Source organism: Leptinotarsa decemlineata, unplaced genomic scaffold (genome assembly GCF_025532065.1).
Source record: "Leptinotarsa decemlineata unplaced genomic scaffold, Ldec_3_MD MMD2_tig00026314_RagTag_RagTag, whole genome shotgun sequence".
Classification (NCBI taxonomy): Eukaryota; Metazoa; Arthropoda; class Insecta; order Coleoptera; family Chrysomelidae; genus Leptinotarsa; species Leptinotarsa decemlineata.
The window spans coordinates 14,470,009-14,480,070 of record NW_027412684.1 but is presented as its reverse complement, the minus strand read 5'-3'; positions in this window follow the sequence as shown (position 1 = coordinate 14,480,070).

Genomic DNA, 10,062 nt, shown 5'->3' with positions numbered 1-10,062 from the left:
TTTTTTGCCTTCATTTTAATATTAAATGGTTTTGACCATCTGGGTGCGATCTGCTAAGTATGACTTGAACCACTTATTCCAGTTATGCCGTACCTACTGAGTTTCTGTGAAATAATTTTATGATTCACGCAATGAAATACTTTGGTTATATCACAGAAGACCTCAGCCACTGTTTCTTTGTCATTCATGTTTGAATAAATATTGTATAGAAATGAAAGTATGGCATCGGAATTGTTTTTTGATTTTGAAAACCAAACTGGCAATCACTTATTATTTTGATTTCATTCAGAAAGCAAAGGAGTCTTATTTTAAATAATTTTTCTATGAATTCAGCCATTGCAGAGATTAGAGAAATTGGGCGAAGACTTGATGGATCATTGATTACTTCACCCTTTGGCAGTGCTAACACAATCGACTTCTTCAAAAAAACTGCGAAGATTCTCTTTCTAAATAAATCATTTATCAGATCAACTAATTCAAGAAAAACTTTCACAACTTCCCTCGTGGTGTTTTTCCTCATTCTGACCTCACGTGTCTCAGTTCGACTTGAAATATTTCTGTTACTTGAAGTTTTATATGATGTTTCCACTGTTTCTGTTCTTCAAGTTTGTCTGAATCTACGTCGGTACATCCGGCGCCCAACATGGGGCAGATTGATCAAATTACGGGTATACATTACAATTTGAGAACTGATGATCATTCACCGAAAATCAACAAAAGGAGTCAAAATTACATGGATATATTTCAACAACATAATGAATGAATTGCTAAAGAGAACGCTATTTTGTCATCTTGGGCAAGTCAAATGATACGAATTTATCGAAATTCATTATTTACTTTTCCATCAGTTTCAATATCCATCAACCTACTCAATCAGATGCTAGAAGCGATACAAATTCAAGAGTTTATATGCAATTGTCCATTATTTGTGGAGAAAAAAAAACAATAATGATATTTGTATTCTTTTGTATTGAATCCCAACAATTCACGCCACGCTGGAAGTTCTAAGTTGTCGGCAGACGAGCTCCCAATCAATAAAGGCTGCTATCGCTTCCGCAAAATTAACAGAGTATAACACGGAGCTATCGAAGTGTAAACAAGAAATAGCAGTTTATCGATGGAAAAACTATTAAATTGGAGAGGATGAAAGGAGTGCGCAAACTTTTCTAATGAAAAATGCCATCATTTATTTTAACTCCACTGCTTATGAGCATGGTCTACCAGATCCAGTTAAAGGGACAGATCGAGCTATGGAATAACAACACAAAGGAACGTTCCGTCAGATACAAGTGTGTTGGATTTGTTTTATTATCTTTGAAATTGCCGACGCATTTTGGTCGATTTGTGTAACGTTGGAATCGCCCATTCAGGAAAGCTTTTTATCACGTAATTCTTCAATTTTATCGTCACAACGAATTAGAGCAGTGAAAGAGTCTGTCCTGGCGTCATATAAAGGGTTTGAAGGATGTGAATCGAATCACCGCAAATAAAATGCATGTTCGTTTGAAGTATTGGTAATAATTTTAAGTGTGAAATGCTCTCTGTTTTGATTTTCAACGGAAGTTGATGATGCAAATATAAAGCAAGAAGCCAGGGCGGATGTTGAGTTTCGACTGAAACTACCGTGAGGAGTTGAAAGAACTAATGTTCAAAATACAATAACTGCAAAGTAAAAATAAAAATCTCGAAGTGAAGAACATTATCTCGATTTAAGGAAATCTTGCTCTCCTATATTCATGAAGAAATATTTCTATAAACTGAGAAATATATTCTCTCAAGTTGAATTTGAATAATCAATTCAAATGGACTGTATTAACGCTTGTTTCAAGTGAAAAAAAGAATTCCACCAAGATTGTGCATACATTTCAATAGAAATCATCACATTTACTCAAGAGAAGTAAGTACCTATGCATTCTTAAGTATGAGCAAAATTAATCTCGAAGCAAAACATTTTTGGGTTTTTAAAGAATGATATATTAACTTATAACACTATTTAAATATCTTCGTAGGAGAAATTAATTGTTTTCCTTTGAAGTGAAGGATTTTTCATTCAAACGGTTTTATTTGTATAAATCAAGTAAACTCATTTACTTCATCAAAGATGAACTCAAACATCTGTTCACAAACTGCCCGTCTCATATAGATGTCTTTAGTTATTTGAATCCAAAGTATCTACTCTGTAATATGAACAGCTATAAGTGCTAAAGGAAGAAATTAAATAATGCATTATATATTATGAATAGTTTATTTCAAGCAATCCATAAATATTTGCCTGAGAAAGCATATGATGGAAAACAAAACGTGAAAGAGAACTAAATTTTCTTTGCTAGTCTTTGCTTAAATATCATATTCCAACCGCACACTTTTGAGAGATCATACAGTTGTACAAATAACAGAAATAAATATTCAATCAGAAAACATATATAAAAAGAAGACATATTCTTGACAAATTGCAAATTAACAAATTAAATAAAATCGAAGCCTATAAACAACATTACAACCCACACAAGAAAATGAATTAATTTATTAGTAATTTTACACAAATAAATTATTTTAAACTAGATGTCATTCTGGTAAATAACATTTAAAAAATCACTCTCGTCTATCTAGTTCTGCATTTTGCTTTTGTTCATCCACAATTGCCGGAACATCACTTGGATTCTGAAACGAAAGAAGAAATCAGCACATCATCGTTATCCACTATTTCAAATATCTAGAAAGGTAAAACTATGAAAACAGCTGCCACTTAATTGAAAAAAAATATATTTTTTTTATAAAAAACTGTTTGAGTGGGTTTATTCCGTTAACCAACCTAATTGTTGTCCGTATACGAACGACAACTCTCAAAATTTTGGAGATGTTCGTACATTAATGATTTTTTATCCGAAATGACATGTTCATGGTACCTTGTATCAAAATTTCTACCAGTTTGGCCTGTATATATGGCGGAGCATTCACCACATTCTAGTCGATATATACCAGAATTTTGAGAGATCATTGTTAATATTCTCGAAAATTTTACCTGCATAATTGATACTAACATATTTGTGTTCTGGTCTTGTGGAAATTGAATATAGTTCTTTCCTTATTGATTTTTGTTGATATTTCATTATAATGTTGTTAACTAGAGTAGTAGGTATTTTATTATTAACTGCTATTTGTTTAATGATTGGGATTTCACTTCGGAGGTTTTGATCATAAAGGGGTATTTTGAAAGCCCTATGTATCATTGACCTAAATGCATAGGGCTTTCAGGTCTAATGTAAAATTCCTTGGTTATTAAAGCTCTTCATTCGGCTTGATCACTTCAATGAGACTCTTCTAAGCCTTGATATTGGCTTCTTCATATAGCTTATAGTCTCTAGTCTCTCATTCCCGTATATGCCTCAGCCTTGCTAGCTCAGTCTCGTAGAGTTGGTCCTCGATCATTACTGCTAAGGATTTCGTGTGTTATCATCATTGCAGTATGCTCAAAAAGCTGAGCGAATCTGTTGAGAAAATAAAATTTTGATCAGCTGACGAGTTAATGGTTATAATGGCATGGTATATGACAAATAATTCCCCTGTAGAAACATAGCTGCTCATGGAAGTTGCAGCTAGATTATGATGTACGGAGCAGATATCTGTTCCCTTACTTCTTTTTCCATTTTGAAGCTTCAGTATTGAGTTGGATATGCCTTTACAACAAATCATAATGTCATGCACACAAATCCCTCAATCTTTGCTATAAACATAATACTGACACCTTGCTTATCAAAAACCACCTTCAAGTTCTTCTTAAACGACATCTGTCAATGTGCTGAGAAGCAAATTAATTCGTCTCCCTGAACTTCTGCAGAAATTCTTGGTCTTCAAGTTGATAATTCAAAATAATAATTTGTGTGGATACTTTTTCTATGCATTAACTAAAAATTTGACATTTCTGTATCTGTAGAGAAGGGAGGGCAACTCCCAAGGAGTCCTAGGTCATCGTCCATCCTGTCCTTTCCAGGAAGGTTGACCGGTCTCTGGGATACACCTCCTTTATATCGGCAGCTGTAGACCAAGACTCACCTAACACACACTCTCTTATTGACGATAACTTCGGATATTCGCATAGGACATGCCCGACAGTTTCATCTTCCTGTTCACAGAACCTGCATAGAGGTATGTCCACTAGCCCCATATTGCTGAGGTGTTTCCTTAGTTGAAAGAGGCCAGTCAGAAATCCTACAGTTAAGCGTAGATTCTGCCTTGTCTTCGCCAGATATTTCTTCGGCGCCAGCTTCCCAGGGTCGTCCAGGGTGATCCTGGCAAATATGCATCCTTTGATTTCATCCCATCTCTTTAGGGATCAAGTTGACATTTATTTTAGTGCTCACGTTTCTCGCTTGTTTCAAGAAATTGGATTGGAGCCAGCTGTGGCCGTTCTATGAATAAGCAAAATGTGATACAATGAAAAAATAAATTTGAATATTTTGGGCTATATTTGGTTAGGTTAGGTTAGGTTAGGTTTTGAATACCCCCAAAATTAGTCCCTCAAACACAAAAATTAATTTAACGGATTCAGTATTGGAACAAATTTTATCAGTTCCACCGTGGAGTACTTTTTATCCAGAGAGCAATCAACCCTATACCATACACTCTGATAAATATAATTCGTGACAATACAAATTAATGATTCATAAAACCCAAACTCACTCGAGGTATTACCTTTGACAAAAAATGACTCCATTCGCCATCCGACCATTGAATCAACTCAGAAATTATATTAGAGCACCAAGGTTTCTGAAAGCAATTACATACTTGACTGGCTATGATAATGCTGAGCTTTTTCAGTGTCGGCGAGTCTTGAGCGCTTTTAAAACTTTAGCTATTCCAAATCATATCAGACAGAAACAGAAGGTCGCATTAAATTGCTCTACCTTTCGTAATTACCGACAAACGGATCGTTTGGGTGGGCTGACTTTTTGTCCTTTTCGCAAGGCCTTCATTGTCGATGTTTACTCAAATTACTTTTTAATTATATCAATTCTGTGGTTTATAAGATGATATTATATGTTGAAGGCGACAGAGATGTTTTAATTCAGCTACCCAGAACGATGTAGCAAGTCGTCGTGTAGTTTTTATGTTGCGACAGAAAATGATTTGTTTGAAATCAAAGTATTAGTCTGTGAGCTAGAAAAAAAACTTGAAGCTTTCTCAGTCATCATTAGTGAAGCCTGAAGAAGTTATTACATAGTGAAACACTTGTTGCGGTTGTGTAAAAATCTCACAAATACGTATTCAAAACATTCATCATGTATTTTCGTAAAGTATTGGCTGATTCCATTTCATAAAAATGGTGAGGTCCAAAAAACTACTATAAAAAACTGTTTCTACTAGCTCATGAGCCTCTTGGTCTTGCAGCTTTGAAATATTTGCTCGAGATTCAGGTTGAGGATTGATAGATCAGAAAATTTTTTGAAATTGTAATGACTGAGTGCTATTCTGTTTTTATATTCATGGTTCGAAACAGTCAGGATTACGACAAGCTCACTACAGTTCTTGCTCAAGTAGAAGTGATTCCGTGTTGAGGACCATTGTAATCTCTTAGTGATAATCCTAATGATTTACGTAGTCTTCCACTTGCTCAACTTTTACTCTGCAGCATAGCAACAGTATAACATCTTCCATACATGTACATACATACATCTTCACAATAGAGACGGAATCTTGATATTGATTTTTATCATTTGAAGATATTTAGGGAGAGGACAGGCAACCGGAAGAAAACACATGCCACCATCAAGACCCTGGGTAATCCTGCATGTAGTTTCTTTAACGAAAATAGAAGACTCGTCAGAAACTGTATCATATCAGGCGAGTTTTTCAACGGGAAGGTCACTCCAAAACAGCTGGTATCACAGACATTGTCTAAATGACAGGAATCTTACAAGCATGAGAAGCTGCCTTAACCATCACTTCCTTACGTCAGGGTACACTATCCTTGGCAGGCTCACAAAAACTAAGGATTCCACGAATTGTTTTTACCAGACCCGATCGGTGAATTCGAAACGTTCTTGACATTATGAAGAAAAAAAAATGAAAATTTGTGTTTTTCATCACTTTCACTTGTAACTAACGTTACTGCAGTTTCATCCTATATAGACGTTTTCCAACTTATACAATATACAAAAAAAACTTAGAAACTTTCATTTCTCTCTTCTCCATTATGATTTCCTACCACGTAGTAACGGCTACATCCATCAAGTTCTTGACATTACATATTGGCGAGTACAAGAAGCATGTTCAGATCCATCTCCACAGACCTATCTCCATGATACCAATTCTAGGAAAAATTATTGAGATCCTTCTGAAAAATCGGCTGTATTGTTTCTTTGGTAAATACAACACAATTCACTGTTGTCAATATGGATTTCGGACGAACTGTTCCACGGTCCAGGCGCTAAACAGAGTTGTGGGAGAAATAGTTGAGGGCCTTGAGACTGGAAAGTTAACAGGTCTCACACTCTGTGACCTATCTAAGGCGTTTGACTGCGTCTCACATAAGCTTCTGCTGGCAAAGCTCGAACACTATAGGTTAAGAGGAACCCCACTAAATCTCTTAAAGTCTTATTCAACCAACCGTCAACAAGTGTTATCTGTCAACGGAATTACTTCGCTAAGGGCTCGTACTGATCATGGCGTGCCACAGGGATCCATACTTGGATCATTGTTGTTCACCATTAATGTCAATGATATATTTCATTACTTGTTTCCGGATATGTGTATTGCCTTTGCTGATGACACTTCATTAATAAATTCGCATTAAACTCAAAATGAACAATGATTAGACCCAGCACATCATATTCTCCTCTAATAAAAACATTTCGAATGGATCCACTGCTAAACTTCTGGAGATACCTCTCGATGATGAATTGAAGTGGAATAGCCACATCAACCATCTATGCAATGAACTGTCTAGCCAACTATTTTTGCTGCGTAAACTGAAAAATATTGTGAACAAAGATGTGCTATTGCCAGTACATGCTGGCATAGTCCAAGCCGATGATAAAATTAATTTCTTACATTTTTCAAAATGTCTGGAGATATTTGACGGATTTCATGCCTAATGCGTTCTTGGAGTTCATGTATGGTTTCTGGTTTCGTTACATAAATTTTGGTTTTGAGGTATCCCCATAAGAAAAAGTCTAGTGGGGTAAGGTCAGGAGAGCGTGCCGGCCACTCAATTGCACCTCTTCTGCCAATCCAACTACAGCATGTACATGGTGAACACTTTGAGCATCTATTAAATTAAATCTTATCTGTACGATTTTTTTTTAACCGTTACCCTTATGTTTATTGTAAAACTAGATAGTTCACTATAATCTCCTTGATCAAATTTTAAAAATCGATTACTGTTGTTAAGGGAAATAAATTGTTTCTAAAGCACATTACAACCCAACCTTTATTGCTATTTAATAATTTTGTAGCTACCCTGCTTAGGAATGTACGTAATTTGATTTATTACATTGTTAAAATGTTTCTCCCTTGAAGGCGAAATCGACCTGTTTAAAAATTTTCTTCAAAGCTGCGCATTTTTCATAAGACATGGGGATAATTTGAAAAATTCTAATTTTTTATGCAAATTATTAAATTGATAGTATCTCGGAAACTAATAGACGAAATTTTTAAAAAATCGAGCACTGCTGTTTAGAGGAATAATATGTCTTTAAAATTTAATACAAATCAACCCTTATTGCTATTTAAAAAAATTTAGGGGGTAGCTACCCTGTGTAAGGGATGTATGTAATTTGGTTCATTAGAATGTAGAAATGTATCTCTTTTGAAAACAAAATCGGCCTGTCTCAGGAATTTTGCAAGAAACATTCTGCTACAATTCTACTGAATTTATTCCAGTTGAAGGTACCACACTGTAGAATTGACATTTCAGTTTGTGTAAATGATATTTTTTTCTCAAACCATCAGGTATTGAAGTTTTGTAAATGAAGTATAGAGAATTTTTAACAGAACGAATTTCATTCTTCATCATCTGTGTCTCAACCTTGTGGTTTATTCACAATTTTTATGTATCTTGTTGATGCACTGCCACGTTACTTAATGAAAATTAATGACACTATCCATGCTAATGAAATAAGTTCCACACTGATAATACTTTGCTTTTTTCGCAAGTTTTCTCCGAATTATTTGGCTGTTACTAGACGGGCTGCAGAATTTGAAACAAACAGTCGAACTCGAAACAAGTGAGAAATTTTAAACGTCAATTAATCATGTCAGCTCGCTAATTATTTCACTCAAATTGTTTGAAATTATAAACCGTTGATTATGAGCACAATGTGAGTCATTCTTTTCGTTCATAGTGGGTGGCGCAGAGAAGTTTTTTTGGAAGTGGCTTCAAAACCGATGCATCGGTGAAATCAGTGCTTCAACAGGTATGGCAATGAAGCGACCAATAAGAACTATCTGAAATGGGTTCACTTCCAGCGAAGGTGGCTGTTTTTCATTTCCTGATCCTCTGCAAATCGTTAAGGAGCACTTCTTCAATAAATTAGATCACTACTAGCTGATTATTACGATGTCACTAACAAATGAAACAGTGATACACTGTTTGGAATCTTTGGTGCAGTAATGAATATTACTGAAGTTTTTTCCCATCTTCAAGAGGAAGAAGAAGAGAAAGAGGAGTTTGATCCTCCTTTTGAAAATTATCACTAGGTGATCGAAACAACTGTCGAGGTGTTAAAATAAGGGTTTGGTGTTGGGAAAAACTCCAGTAATATTAAATAGATTAGTGATTTCAGATATTCTGTTCACACTCAATTCCATTGACAATATTCCCAACTATTATTCTACAAAAATTTCCTAAGATGATTTGTAGTACAAACTTACTTCCTTGATGGAATCGACTGTTTTCTGTCAAACCAAAAATGAAACGGAATATTTTCTGCTATACTCATGAATATCTTTTCAAAAAAGCCTACTTGTTCAATCTACCTGAAATTGAAAGGTAGGAATTATGTACAATACAAAGGATATAGAAAATATTATAGTTCAAAATGGATAATTGTATAATTCATGGAAACTTCAATGTTAGACTGATTCCTTTGATACCATGATAAATGATTTCATATTTTCGCACTTTCATGAAATTTGAGTCTTCAATTGAGTCAGAGAAAGAGAAATTTAATTTTTAATTATTTTCATTACTCAGGCGGAGACAGAACAGTTTGTAAATGTCAATATATGCTTTTTCATTAAACAGTTTCTGAAATATCTGCTTGCACGTGCTACATGGATTCATTTCATTATCATTTTCACTTTCCTGGGCTGGAAATATTAGACCTCGATAATGCCTAGTTCGAACAAGTTTCTACTTTTGAGGGTTGTTATTCAGAGGGGACGACAGAGTAAGAGATTTTACCATATCTTTCAACAAATATCTAATGATTTATCTACAATTTTTCATAAAAATGCCAATAAAACTTCTCAGTGAGCATGGGCCTCGAAATACAGCTCAACTCATTGAACCTGAAATAATTGAGTTCAGTGAGTCCCTGTTTCTCACCCTTTTCAGAACATGGCTTATTACAACTGATGTCTAATAAACTGAAAAATGAAGACTTTTTGTCAGCAATGGAAGATTCAAAAGATTTTTTTATAAACACCATGTGTATGTTCAGTGGAAGTACAAGCGTCAAAATAACTGATTTACCTACTTCCACTATCCCAAGCAATGGCGGGCAACCCTCCAATATTATACAATTTTAACAAGTTCGTTGGCCTTACGTGCGGTCCATCAGTCACTCCGATTTCTTATTACAAAAAGTTCGCCTCGAATGAAGAATAGTCTCCGACATAAAGAGGTAATTAGCAGTCCTAGTTCCTGTCAAGTAGCTTTACTCTTTCAAGAACAAGGCATGTTTTTTGAAAGCAGCAAAGATAAGAATCGCCAGAAAAACTCTTTCACATAAAGATCTTCAAGACTTTATGTTGAGATAGTTGTGGTTCTATGCAAAAACCATTCTTTGGTGTATTTTATACACGCGACATGTTGATTGTGCTGCTCGTAGAACGTAGAAT